This window comes from Bos mutus, chromosome 23 (assembly GCF_027580195.1).
Source record: "Bos mutus isolate GX-2022 chromosome 23, NWIPB_WYAK_1.1, whole genome shotgun sequence".
NCBI lineage: Eukaryota > Metazoa > Chordata > Mammalia > Artiodactyla > Bovidae > Bos > Bos mutus.
The window spans coordinates 21,469,834-21,484,257 of record NC_091639.1 but is presented as its reverse complement, the minus strand read 5'-3'; the positions used below and the strand labels follow the sequence as shown (position 1 = coordinate 21,484,257).

Genomic DNA, 14,424 nt, shown 5'->3' with positions numbered 1-14,424 from the left:
ACTGTATAATCATAAGGGATTTGATTTAGGTCATACCTGAATGGTCTAGTGGTTTTCCCTACTTTCTTCAAGTCTGAATTTGGCAATAAGGAGTTCATGATTTGAGCCACAGTCAGCTCCTGGTCTTGTTTTTATTGACTGTATAGAGCTTCTCCATCTTTGGCTGCAAAGAATATAATCAATCTGATTTTGGTGTTGACCATCTGGTGATGTCCATGTGTAGAGTCTTCTCTTGTGCTGTTGGAAGAGGGTGTTTGCTATGACCAGTGCATCAGAGGGCAGACACACTGAAACCATACTCACAGAAACTAGTCAATCTAATCACAGTAGGACCACAGCCTTGTCTAACAGTGAAACTAAACCATGCCCGTGAGGCCACCCAAGATGGGCAGGTCATGGTGGAGAGGTCTGACAGAATGTGGTCCACTGGAGAAGGGAATGGCAAACCACTTCAGTATTCTTGCCTTGAGAACCCCATGAACAGTATGAAAAGGCAAAATGATAGGATACTGAAGGAGGAACTCCCCAGGTTGGTAGGTACCCAATATGCTACTGGAGATCAGTGGAGAAATAACTCCAGAAAGAATGAAGGAATGGAGCCAAAGCAAAAACAATACCCAGTTGTGGATGTGACTGGTGATAGAAGCAAGGTCCGATGCTGTAAAGAGCAATATTGCATAGGAACCTGGAATGTCAGGTCCATGAATCAAGGCAAATTGGAAGTGGTCAAACAAGAGATGGCAAGAGTGAACGTCAACATTCTAGGAATCAGAGAAGTAAAATGGACTAGAATGGGTGAATTTAACTCAGATGACCATTATATCTACTACTGCAGGCAGAAATCCCTTAGAAGAAATGGAGTAGCCATCATGGTCAACAAAAGAGTCCGAAATGCAGTACTTGGATGCAATCTCAAAAATGACAGAATGATCTCTGTTTGTTTCCAAGGCAAACCATTCAATATCACAGTAATCCAAGTCTATGCCCCAGCCAGTAACGCTGAAGAAGCTGAAATTGAATGGCTGTATGAAGACCTACAAGACCTTTTAGAACTAACACCCAAAAAAGGTGTCCTTTTCATTATAGGGGACTGGAATGCAAAAAGTAGGAAGTCAAGAAACACCTGGAGTAACAGGCAAATTTGGCCTTGGAATATGGAATGAAGCAAGGCAAAGATTAATACAGTTTTGCCAAGAAAATGCACTGGTCATAGCAAACACCCATCTTCATAGGGTCAGGCAATTTTTCCTTCATCAACCAATCCTCCAACCTACACCCAGTTCCCCAGACACATGCACACACACACACACACACTTTTATAATTACACTCTTTCCTGAGAAGATGGCAAACTCTACCCACATCTTCTCGATATCCGCAGCATCTCTAATTCATAAATTTGCTGCAAGAATGTGGTGCAACAGGCATTAGGATAAATACAGCAACATCACACAGTGAGAACCAAATAACAAGATTTATTGAGGAAACACAGGAAACCAAGAGTCAGGAACAAGAGGCAAAGTACTTCCACCCTCTCATAATCTCAGGGAGAGGAGAATCAGTGCCAGGGTCAAGCTGCTCTAGTCCTGACACAACTGCTCTACCTTCTCAAAAGGTAAACTTGAATTCCATTTCTTAGTGAGACATCAAGACTACTTGGTTGCCAGGCAGTCTGGGTTTAGACGCCAACTGTTTGAGGAAGGCCAGCTGCCTGGCACCTGAAGACCATGGATACCTGGGAAGTTGGAGCCTATCCTGTTAGGGAGTATAAGGCACTGGTCCAATGGAAAACTGAGTTTAAGTGCACCACTTCCCTCCAGGAAGAGGGGGAAACCCCAGTTCCAGCTAGCTCCTTTCCTAGGCAACCTAGAGTGAGATCTCAGGATCACTTTTGAGTAGTTCTATTCATTGCCACACAGAAGATTAAGAAAAATATTTCACCCAGTGATTAGTATAGTCTGTAATTAAAGTTCTCAATAAATATTAACTATTATAATTAGTTCTGTTCGACTATTATTTCTTTTATATAAATCCATTAAGAATCTCATATGGAAGGAGTATCAGAAGCAATTCACAGGGATGGACTTAGTCTTTTCTGAATCCACTAGCAAAAAAAAAAAAAAAAATAAAAGTACCTCAAACCAATTGTGTAAAGTGGACTTAAACTATGCACTAAACCAGATTTAACATTTACAAAACATTCCATCCAAGAATAGCAGAACACATATTCTCAAACACCCATCAATATTTTCAAAGATAGATCATAAGAACTAATATTGTTAAAATACTCATACCTACCACCTAAGGTAATCTACAGATTCAATACAATCACTATCAAAATTCCACTGGCATTTTTCACAGAAATAGAAGAAACAATTCAACATTTGTGTGGAACCATAAAGAATCTAAATAGCCAAACCAATTTTGAAAAAACAAACTAGAAGGCATAACACTTCCTGATATCAGACTATACTACAAAGCCACAGTAATCAAAACTGTATGGTATTGGAATAAAAACAGACACATAGGTCAATGGAACAAGAATAGAAAGCCTAGAAATAAGCTCATACATATACAGATACTTAATTTACAATAAAGGAGCCAAAACCAGGCAATGACCAAAGGACAGTCTCTTCAATAAATGATGCTAGAAAAACTAGATAGCCACATGCAAAAGAATGAACTAGACCTCTCATAATACTTAACTCAAAGTATTACATCTCTCACAATAATTTACTCATAAAAGGATTAAATAAAGACTAAAATTTCATGACCTGACCATAAAACTCCTAGAGGAAAACATTATGGGAAATAAATGTTTTTTTGGATATGACACCAAAAGCACAGTTTAAAAAAAATGCAAAGACAACCTATGAAATAGGAGAAAATCTCTGTAAAACATATATCTACAAAGAGGTTAATATATGAAATCTATAAGGAACTCATACACTCAATTGCAAAAAGCAATTATCCAATTTTAAAATGGACTGAGTACCTGAATAGATATTTTTCCAAAGAATACATACAAATGGCCAAAGGTACATGAAAAGATGCCCAACATCACTAGTCATCAGGAGAATGCAAATTAAAACCACAATGAAATATCACCTCATACCTGTCAGAATGGCTATTATTAAAAAGCCAACACAAATAACATGTTAGTAAGGATATAGCAAAAAGTGAACCCTGTACACTACTAGTAGCAATGTAAACTGGTATAAACCATTATTTTTAAAAGTATAATGAGTTCCTCAAAAATTAAAAATAGAAGTACCATATGACCCAGGAATCCCACTTCTGGGTATATATCCAAAGGAATGAAAACAGAACTCAAAATTATATCTGCACTCCCATTTTCATTGCATTGTTATTCACAATAGCCACAATATGGAAACAACTTATGTGCCAATCAACAGGTATGAATGGATAAAGATGTGGTATATATGATGTAGAATACATAATGGAGTATTACTCAGCCATGAGAAAGAATGACATCCTGCCATTTGTGAAAATAGGGATGGACCCTCAGTGAAATGTGCCAGAGAAAAATTTCATGATATCACTTACATGTGGATTAAAAAGAAAAAAAGAGTATAAAAATGGTTGACAGGGGCTAGGGAATGGAGAAATAGAGAAAGATTTATAAAAGGTTACAAGGGGAATTCTTTGCCAGTCCAGTGGTTAGGTTCAATGCTTTCACTGTCATAGACCTGAGTTCAATCCCTGGTTGGGGAAATAAGATCCCACAAGCCACAAGGTGTGACCAAAAAGGAGGGGAGGGAAATGGTTACAAACTTTAAGATACATAAGGTCTGAAGAGCTAATGTAAAACCTGGTGACTGTAGTCGATAACATTGTATTTTATAGTTGAAACTTATTAAGAGAGAACTTAAATGTTCTCACTCCCTAAAATAAGAATAAATATGTGAGGTGATGGTGTATTAATTAACTAGATGGGTGAGGAAGAGGGTGATATCCTTTCATAATGCATACACATATCAAATCACAATGTACACTTTAAATATCCTACAATTTTATACTTCAATAAAGGTGAAATTTAAAAAAGAAAGGCAAAGCAGGATAAGGGGAAACACTCATGGAAAGTGCTATTTAGAAAGGATGGTCAGGAAGTTCTGAGTATGTGATATGTGAGCAGAGACCTGAATGAAGAGTCAGTCTTGCAAAAAAATATAGGAAAGAGAATTCCCAGGAATTGCAAGATATGTTTCACATGTTTGCCAAACAGCAAGAAAGTCAGTGTAAAGCAAGTGGTGGAACTGTAGGAGATTCTTTCTACAGGGACAGAGCTAAAATGAGAGGCCTTATACCTCACATACTATATTCTGAAGGTGATCATTCAGAATGTAGGATGGTTCTATAACAGCTGTTCCCAACCTTTTTAGCACCAGGGGTAGGTTTCATAGAAGACACAATTTTTCCACGGACTCGGGGGCAGGGGGCAGGGTGCAGAAGGATTGCAATGGTTCAAGCTCATTTATTCTGAACTTTATTTCTATTATTATCACATCAGCTTCACCTCAGATCATCAAGCATTAGATCTCAGAGGTGGGGACCCATTTTCTATAAATCAGATTGCCTCAACTCTTTAAACAATCAATGCTGCTGCTGCTGCTGCTGCTGCTGCTGCTAAGTCACTTCAGTCATGTCTGACTCTGTGTGACCCCATAGATGCAGCCCACAAGGCTCCCCCATCCCTGGGATTCTCCAAGCAAGAACACTGGAGTGGGTTGCCATTTCCTTCTCCAATGCATGAAACTGAAAAGTCAAAGTGAAGTCGTTCAGTCCTGTCCGACTCTTAGCAACCCTATGGACTGCAGCCAACCAGGCTTCTCCATCCATGGGATTTTCCAGGCAAGAGTACTGGAGTGGGGTGCCATTGCCTTCTCCCATGAAAGAAAAGTTGAGTGATTTGTTCTAGTTCCACATATCCAAAAGAAATACCACATAAGCAAGAAATGCAAGTCGTATAAGTATTTTAAGTTTTTTAAGTTTTCTTGCAGTCATTTTTAAAAAGGTTTAAATGAATAGCTGAAATTTTAATCATTTAACTAATTCATATATCTAAAATATTATTTCAACATGTGATGAATATAAAAACTGAGATATCTTATTTTTTTCTGTACAAAATAAAAACTGGTATGGATTTTAACTGACAGCACATCTCAATCACATTAATAGCATTCAGCTCAGTAGTTACATGTGACTAGAGTCTACTATATTAGACAGCATTGCATTAGACAGCATGTTGTTCAGTCACTAAGTCATGTCTGACTCTGTGACCCCAGGGACTGTAGCCTACCAAGCTCCTCTTTCCATGTGATTTCCCAGGAAAGGATACTAGAGTGGGTTGCCATTTCCACATAGTTCTAAATCAGACTAAAGAAACACAACTACTGCAATGTGTATACCTTAATTGAATTCTGATCGATGGGGAAAAAACAGCTATAAGACTTCTGAGGATAATGGGGAAATTTGAATGTGGGCTGGATGTTAGATGTATTATTGAATTAGTAATTTTCTTGAGTATGATAATGGTATTGTGACTATGAAAAAGAATGCCACTATTGTCAGGAAAGCATTCTGGAGTATTTAGGGATAAGTATCATATTTCCAACTCATTTCCAAATGGTTCAGAGAGAGGCAAAGTAAATATGACAAAAATGTTTTATAAAAGTGGGGAGTGATGGGAAGCCACTGGAAGATTTTGACAGCACCTGATTTGCATGTTCAGATAATCTGATCAACTGCTCTGTAGTCTGTCTGCATCTATCCTGTAGGGAGACCAGTGTGACATGACCTAAATGGAAACAGTGAGAAATGTATTCAGGATATATTTTAAATATAGCATTAGCATGATTTGCATGTCTTCTTGTGAAAAAAAAAGGAAGACGACTTTCAAGAAAGTGGTATAAACACAGGTATTTATTTTTTCCATTTCACCATCTGCCTTGAAATGACCCCATGAATACAGAAATACCATGTGTGTGGTTTATGTAAACATACTGCTGACATAGAGATGATAGCAGAGCATCATTTAGTTTAACAGGATTGGAGTGAGGGTCAGGAGAAGACACAAACAATTAAGACCACTTGCCTAAAGAATAGAGCATGATACTCAGCCACAACTTAGAACAGGGGAACCAAAAGGAGTCAGCAAAAGCAAGAGGAAAGGAACAGTTGTAAACATTCAAAGGCAACCCTGAAAAAGCATATGATGGAAACCAAACATTCCAATCAAAAAAAATCTTACTGTGCCCCACCACCACCACATTTACCAGACAAGGTTCCAGTGACCTTGAATCTATCAGTAAACAAGAGACTAAGTTTTTTGTCCTCATGGAGTTTATATTCAAGGAAAGGGATAATACATATAATAAACATTATAAATGAAATATGTATTAGAAGTTATTAAGAGGCATGGGAAAAAGTAGGGTAGGATAAAAGCAATTGAGAATACCAAGAGGCAGGATACAATATTAAATAAGGTTAAGTTCCCCCAAAAAATAAGGGTTCCTTGGTGTCAAATGTTACAGGGAGGTAAATATGGATATGGCTGAGAAAATAACACTGGACTTAATTTTTTACTTTCACACTCAGAAAGTTTCTCTTCAATATGTGTTCTTCTCTTATGTTCACTGGGATCTGTATTCACTCTAAAAGCTTTCTCATACTTTTCACATTTATATGGTTTCTTTCCTGTATGGACTTATAAGGTGTACGTTACATTTTGAGCTTGGATGAAAGGTCTTCCTACACCCTACATCCTAAAGAGTTTCTCCTCAATATGTACTCTTCTGTGGTGCCTTAGGCCTAAGCTGTAACTGAAGGCTTTTCCACACACTTGACACTCATAAGGCTTCTCCCCATTGTGGGTTCTTTTGTGTTCAGTAAGACTTCCCACCCAAAGCCTTCCCACACAGGTTACAACCATATGGCTTCTCCCCATAGTAAATTATATTTGATTTCACATCTGCAACTGAAAGCCTTCCCACACTCAGCACACTGGTAGGGTTTTTCTCTTTCTCCAACGTGGATTCTTTTGCATTTGGTAAAGTCTGCACTCCCACTGAAGACCTTCCCATTTCTGCACATTCACAGAGCTTCTCTCCAGTGTGGATCCTCTGATGCATTGTAAGGTAGCATCTAAACTGGGATTGCCAGTCAGAGCACTCATAAGACTTCTCCCCACAATGGATTTTCTGATGCATGGTAAGGCAGCTCCTGGTCTTAAGGGCTTTCCTACAGTCACTGACTCAGAGGATTTCCCTCCATTGTGTATCCTTTTATGCAGAGAAAGGACTGACCTGTTACTGAAGGTCTTCCAACATTCATTACATTCCAAGGGTTTCTCCCCATTATGGATTCAGTGGTGTTTAGACAGGGTTGAGATTTTCTTAAAGGATTTCCCACAGTCCTCACATTCATAGGTCCCCCTCCAGTGTGAATTCCCTTGTGTTTATTAAAATAGAGCTGAGCTCCCACTAAAGGCTTTGTAACACTAGTCACACATACAGTTTCTCCCCACTGTAGATTTTTTATAGTGTTGGATTAGGGCAGAGTTCCAGCTGAAAGCGTTCCCCCACACTTTTATATCTGCAAGGTTTCTCCCCAGTGTGGATTCTTTTATGTACAGTGAGGGCTGAATCACCCTCAAAGCTTTTTCCATATTCAACACATTCAGTTTCTCTTTGGCATGCATTTTCTCATGAAGAATAAGATCTGACTACTGACAAATGTTTTTACAACCTGTGAAGTGAAGTGAAATCGCTCAGTCGTGTCTGACTCTTTGCGACCCAATGGACTGTATGTAGCCTACCAGGCTTCTCCATCCATGGGATTTTCCAGGCAAGGGTACTGGAGTGGGTTGCCATTTCCTTCTCCAGGGGATCTTCCCGACTCAGCAATCGAACCCGAGTATCCTGCATTGCAGACAGACGCTTTACCCTCTGAGCCACCAGGGAAGCCCTTTACAACCTGTACTACACTCAAAGAAACTGTTCCCATTTGAAATTTTCTCATACTTGGCATATTCTGAGCTTATGCACAAGTCTTCCTCTAAATCCTTATCTTTTTGTTCTGAAATGAGGATTTTCTTACCTTTGTCTTTCAGCTTCCTAGAATTTCTATTCTTATTCTTTAGTGTTTCTGTAGATTTTCCACGTTGATTTTTATGAGTATTTGTCAAGATGACCCTTTGTCACTTCTCATTTTCAAAAGATAGTTTTTCAGTTGATTCCCTACCTCCAATCTTGATCTTATCACTGGACACTAAAATAGAGAGAGAGAAGAAGAAGAAGAAAGGAGGAAAGGAGAAAAGAGGAAAAGAAGAAAGGAGAGAGAAAAAAGAAAATGCCACTTGTTTATTGCACTCATGTGGGGGAATGGATGGTGATTATATGGAAGAAGAAAAATGAGCTATGGTGAGACATTTTCTAAGCCTAAACATTGTTTAAATATTAGGGACATGACAACAGACAAAATTAAGAAACACCAGGAGACAGCTATCCAAGAAAGATAAAGGAAAACGAAAATGAGTTGAAGCAGAAAACAAAAGGAAATAAAATACATGATAAAATAAAATGGAAAATCTTAGGCACATAAAGAGGGATTTTTTCATAACCTCAGAATACCCTCCAAACTGAACAAAATGAGACTAAAAGACAGGTTACATTTGCAGTGATCCCACCAAGGAGGCTCAAGAACAAGAGCAACTCAAGGAATCTGTTTAGCCCAGGCCTAATGTCACACATCTCACTTTGAACACATTCTCTTTTGAATGCTAGGTTATTTTCAGTATTTTCTTTCAAACTATATCTCTGAACTCCTCTTCTCTATATATAAGTCACTGAACACCCCTCCTATAGGAAACCTCCCAATTAACTCAATCCAACCTTTGTCATACAACGACTGAGTTTGTCTCTGAGTTCTCTTAAAAATTACTGTTCATGTGTACTAGTATGTGAGTTGCTGTATACATTATTTTGTTAAATCTTAGCTAATTAGGTCATATATTTGTTTTGTCTCCCAAACAAGAATGTAAAGAATACACAGAATCTCTGGCATAGATTCTACCTATTCTAGGAATAATTTCTTCATCAAAATTCAAAATAAAGTTACAGAAGTCCCCTACATACAAATCTTCAAGTTGTGAATCTTCAAAGATGTGAGTGTGCCCAGAGAAAGGACAAAGACAAGAGGAAGAAGTAACTCAAAAACTGAAGACATTCAAAACAGGAAATGGCAAGAGGATCCTGAGGAGGCATTGTTAGTTTTTGAGGCATAAGACTCAAATGTAGAATGGTTTACAAAGGTTGCAGCAGTCATTCAGAATGCAATCCAGTGCCACTATGTCATCTATGACAAGAAAAAAAGCTATGACGCAGACATCATGGAATCATTTTTCAAGAAAGTAGACAGAATTGAGCAAAGCAACAAACCAGAACCAGAACCTGTGCCATCGATGTCAGGTGTGAGTGAAACTGCAGCCTGCCCTATCTCCTATTGCTGACAATCCTTCAGCTCTACCAGTTTCCACATCCTCTCCCATCTCCAGTCAGTAGTTCTTGCCTGTTCACTCAATGCCTGTAGGAGACAGGCCTACTAAAAGGCCTGGCAAAAGAATTAAACAATCTTGCTGAGAGGACATGACTCAGTATGTGACTCCTGAAGGAATCCAAGAAGGAACAAAAATCATCTTGCAAGCAGGATGTATGCCTGGGGATGAAAAGCCATCAACAGATTGTTCCTATCTTTGGCGGCTGGGAAGCACATAAAGATTAACTAGATCTTTGTCCTTGAGGCAGAAAAACAAGGATACAAAAATGTTAAATGTTAACTGCATAGGATTATCACTGAAGGCCATGTGGCCTGCTATGCTCATATAAACAGTCTCAAAAAGTATAGTAAAGCAGACTTGAGATCAGTTTGGGCACCTTCACCTCGTGATGGTGTCGGTCCCCTGATCCCTGCTGTAACTTTCTTGAGTGTTTCTCATTCTTTCGTCATGCAGCACTTTCAGGAACCTGTACTGTCGAGCTGGACTCGACAGATGCCAGCCACTGTAAGCCAGCTGTTGTAATGTACTATTGTACTTTCCAAGGTACTGTACTATAAGATTTAAAATGTTTTATTTTTTGTTTGTTATATATTATTTGTGTGAAAAGTATTATAAACCTATTATTGTACAGTACTAAACAGTTGATTGAGTATATAATTAATTGGGTACCCAGGCTAACCTTGTTGGACTTATGAATAACTGGACTTACAAACACACTCTCAGAACGGAACTTGTTCATGGGACTTGTTCATTTGTAGGGGACTTACCATATCCTCAATATAAGCACATGCATACTAAGTCACTTCAGTCGTTTCCAACTCTTTCCAATCCAACAGACCATAGCCTTCCAGGCTCCTCTGTCCATGGGATTCTCCAGGCAAGAATACTGGAGTGGGCTGCCATGCCCTCTTCCCGGGGATCTTTCCAACCCAGGGATGGACTCTGAGTCTCCTGCATTGGCAGGTGAGTTCTTCAACACCTGGGAAGCCCCAATATAAGTACAGTATAGTTGAACAACATGAGAGTTAGGGGTGCTGATCCTCTGCTCAGTCAAAAATCCACATGTAGGGACTTCCCTGGTGGTCCAGTGGTTAAGACTCCATGCTCCCAACACAGGGGACACCAGTTTGATCATATGCAACTAAGATCCCATATATTGCATGATGTGGTCAAAATAAATAACAACAAAAAAATTTACAACGAGGTACCACTTCACACCAGTCAGAATGGCCATCATTAAAAAGTCTGCAAATAACTAATACTGGAGAGGGTGTGGAGAAAAGGGAATCTTTCTCTACTGATGGTGGGAATGTAATTTAGTACAGCCACTATGGAAAACCGTATACTTCGGCTACTGCTAAGTCACTTCAGTCGTGTCCGACTCTGTGCGACCCCATAGACGGCAGCCCACCAGGCTTCCACGTCCCTGGGATTCTCCAGGCAAGAACACTGGAGTGGGTTGCCATTTCCTTCTCCAATGCATGAAAGTGAAAAGTGAAAGGGAAGTCGATCAGTTGTGTCCAACTCTAGCGACCCCATGGACTGCAGCCTACCAGGCTCCTCCGTCCATGGGATTTTCCAGGCAAAAGTACTGGAGTGGGGTGCCATTGCCTTCTCTGATGGAAAACAGTTTGGAGGTTCCTGAAAAAACGACAAAAAAAAAAGAAAAATAGAATTACCATGTGATCCAGCAATCCCACTCCTGGGTGTATTATCTGGACAAAACTATAATTCAAAGAGATATATGCACCCCATGTTAATATTAGTACTATTTATAATAACCAAGACATGGAAACAACTTAAATGTCCATTTAAGAATGAATGGCTAAAGATGTGGTACATATATATAATGGAATATTACTCAGTCACTAAAAAAAAAATCTGCTTGTAATTTTACAGTCCATCCTCCATATTCGAAGTTCTATATCCTCTCATAAGTCGTGCAGTATGTTTTTTTAAAAAGAAATGCATGTAAGTGGACCCACACATTTCAAACCTATGCTGTTCAATTGTCAACTGTCTATTATGCAATGATGCTGTCTATAGACTGCAGACATAGCACCAACACCTGAAATAGAGACCAGTATATACATGGGCTTTTTCAAAAAGTGTTCATACAACAAATATTTATTAAACACAAATCATATGTCATGATGTTCTAGGGATAACTCCAGTCTCTTGCCGCAAAAATCTCAGTCTAGCACAATGCGTCTCAAATCCTTTTCTCTGATATACCCTATACATATACTCAAACATAAAGCCAAAAATTTTTAAGCCAAATATTTTATTCCCATTTTACCGCTGATCCTACTCCCACAACACCCTATACCTGCTTCTATCACAGTGTTTATCACACTGGACTGTTATCACAGATTTTCTAGTCTGTTTCACTAACCAGACTGAAGTAACTTGAGGTACCATACTTGGTATCAGAATCATTACCTGGCACTTCAAATACACACAACAAATGTGTGAATGAATGTGTGAATGCATGAATTAAATGAATAAATGAATTGTTTAGCATCTGCTCCAGGTGTACAAGGCACTGACAGGGAAAGCTGGTGTTATTAAACTGAAGGTTGGCCTCTCCTCCCATAGATATATCAGGTATAGTACAGCCCAGTGTTCACTTGGGTCTATTTTTTTTTTTTTTTTTAGTAATAGTCATATAGTTCCACTGGTGCCTCAGAGGTTAAAGCGTCTGCCTCCAATGCGGGAAACCTGGGTACCATCCCTGGGTTAGATCCCTGGGTTGGGAAGATTCCCTGGAGAAGGAAATGGCAACCCACCCCAGTATTCTTGCCTGGAGAATCCCATGGTCGGAGGAGCCTGGTAGTCTACAGTCCACGGGATCACAAAGAGTCGGACACGACTGAGCAACTTCACTTCACTTCATATGTGTAACAACCAAAAATCAGCTCTTGGTACCATCATTTTAAAGATATGCTCCTTTTCCAGCAAAATTCACCTCATAAGTAGAAAGATGACTGCTAGCTCCCCACCTCTCTTTTGCAGGATTCAAGAAAAAGGAATGATATTTTCAGGCTGGATGACTACGGGCCAGTGTTGAGAAAACAGTGAATCAAAAGCCAGTGCCAAAATCTCACATGCCAAACTCTGCCCTTCTTGGGTACTGGATGGAACCTAAATGTAAGAATGTCATCAAAAGGAAAGGAGGGACTTCCCTAGTGGTCCAGTGGCTAAGACACTGTGCCCCTAATGCAAGGGTCCAGGTTCAATCTCTGGTCAAGGAACAAGATTTTACATGCCACAGCTAAAAGTTCCCATGCTGCAGCAAAGATCCGACAAGCCACAACTAAGACCTGGCGCAGCCAATTGAATAAATAATTTTTTTTTTAAAAAGGATTACTTACGTGTTAAAATCCCAGTAAAGATATAAAAGAGCAATCTCTCTGGATTACAGTGAAAAGGAAAATCCCAAGTTTCATTCCATTTTAGGAAAAGACAAACAATACATACAGTCTTTCCTACAAAAGCATGCAACTTTGAAGACCATCAATACAGTCAATTACAAAGCAGTTAAGGGAGAATCTCAAATGAGGTATTTTGTCAGTATTTTCTTTAACCATTAAGAAAATCACATCATTCATTGTTTCTCTCCCCTGGTCTCCCCTTACCCATGCTTCTCCATCTAGATCTGGCTCTCAATCTCCCATCACTCCTGTGACCATCTCTCTACTAAGTGAATCATGTAACCATACCCAGTACCGTCTCTCTCCGGGTAGGACATCCAGGGCCTGCTGCTCAGGATAGGCCTCCTCAAGGGAGCAAAAGTCCTGTGAACCCCATCAAAATAACTGCCTTCTCCCAGTAACTGACATTTTGAGCCAAGAGACAGGAGCCGCTCTGCATTTTTTGTCCACTGGCAGTATGGCTTTAGAGACCAGTTAAGTTTAGAAGCTCCACTCTGCATTTTAGGTTACTGGCCTGAAAGAAAAGGGCAGGGAAAAAAAAAGAGAGAGAGGGAAAGTCATGAATGGGAGCAGTACCACATCAACAAAACTCACAAAAGAGCCGAGCAGCCTGACGGGAAAGAAAGTGGCAAAGAGGAAGTTAAAGCTCTAATCAGAGATTCAGAATTCGTGAGGAAACTAGTGTTGAGGTTAATAGCACCATATCGTTTAGGTTTTTTTCCTCACCTTAGCAGGTATGCGACTGTACGTAAGTTTTTAGTATAGCTGGGCTTCAAGTTGCTTATCTAAAAACTGGGGGAGTGATAATACTTACCTCATTGGATTGTTTGAGAATTAAAGGAGTTAATACATACACTGCACTTAGAACCAAGGCCGACCCAAAATAAATACTATATTAACCAGTTTGCCAAATAAAAATTTTTAATTGTAATATTAAAGAACAGCCTAAAGAAGGACGAGCAAGGGCGGGGCGGGGACGTGGGGGGGTGGAAACATGAATAGAAAAAGTAAAGATAAAATAGGCTTCAGCAGGCAGGCCCTCCTACATCCCATCCCACCTCAGATCGCAGGCCCAACCCCAGAAGGCCAGAAAGAGGCTCCCGCCAGAACCCCGGCAAGGGCCTAACAGACCTGCCCCGCGACCTCTGCATCTTCCCGAGTCTTGCCGGTCCTGTCTTCGCCGCGGTGGGGCCGAAGAAGCCCAAGGACCTCCTCAGAAGAGGCCAGAAAAAAACCCATCCTTACCTCAGAGTCCAGGGGCTGAGCCCGGAAGTGCAGATAGCGCCTTTCCAGACCGTGGTCTCTATGGTAATGCGCGGCTTGCCCTTCTAGGACCTCCGGAGGACTCTTCTCTTTGGTCCAACGTTGCAAACCCTGCGAAGCTGGACGGTCCCAGTCCCTGCTTACTAGATTGG

The 14,424-nt window shown here is 40.0% G+C and overlaps 1 long non-coding RNA gene across 2 annotated transcripts; it reads right to left on the bottom strand.

Annotated features, from left to right (window-relative positions):
- Nucleotides 1-5,875: 5,875 nt before the first annotated feature.
- On the bottom strand, nucleotides 5,876-14,424 carry LOC138984914 (uncharacterized). 2 transcript variants are annotated; one of them, XR_011462166.1, is made up of 3 exons: nucleotides 14,255-14,424; nucleotides 13,298-13,523; nucleotides 5,876-11,216 (listed from the first exon to the last, which is right to left on the bottom strand). It is a non-coding gene; the product is annotated as an uncharacterized lncRNA (long non-coding RNA). The 2 variants fall into 2 exon arrangements; XR_011462165.1 differs by having other exon boundaries at nucleotides 5,877-11,216; nucleotides 14,141-14,272.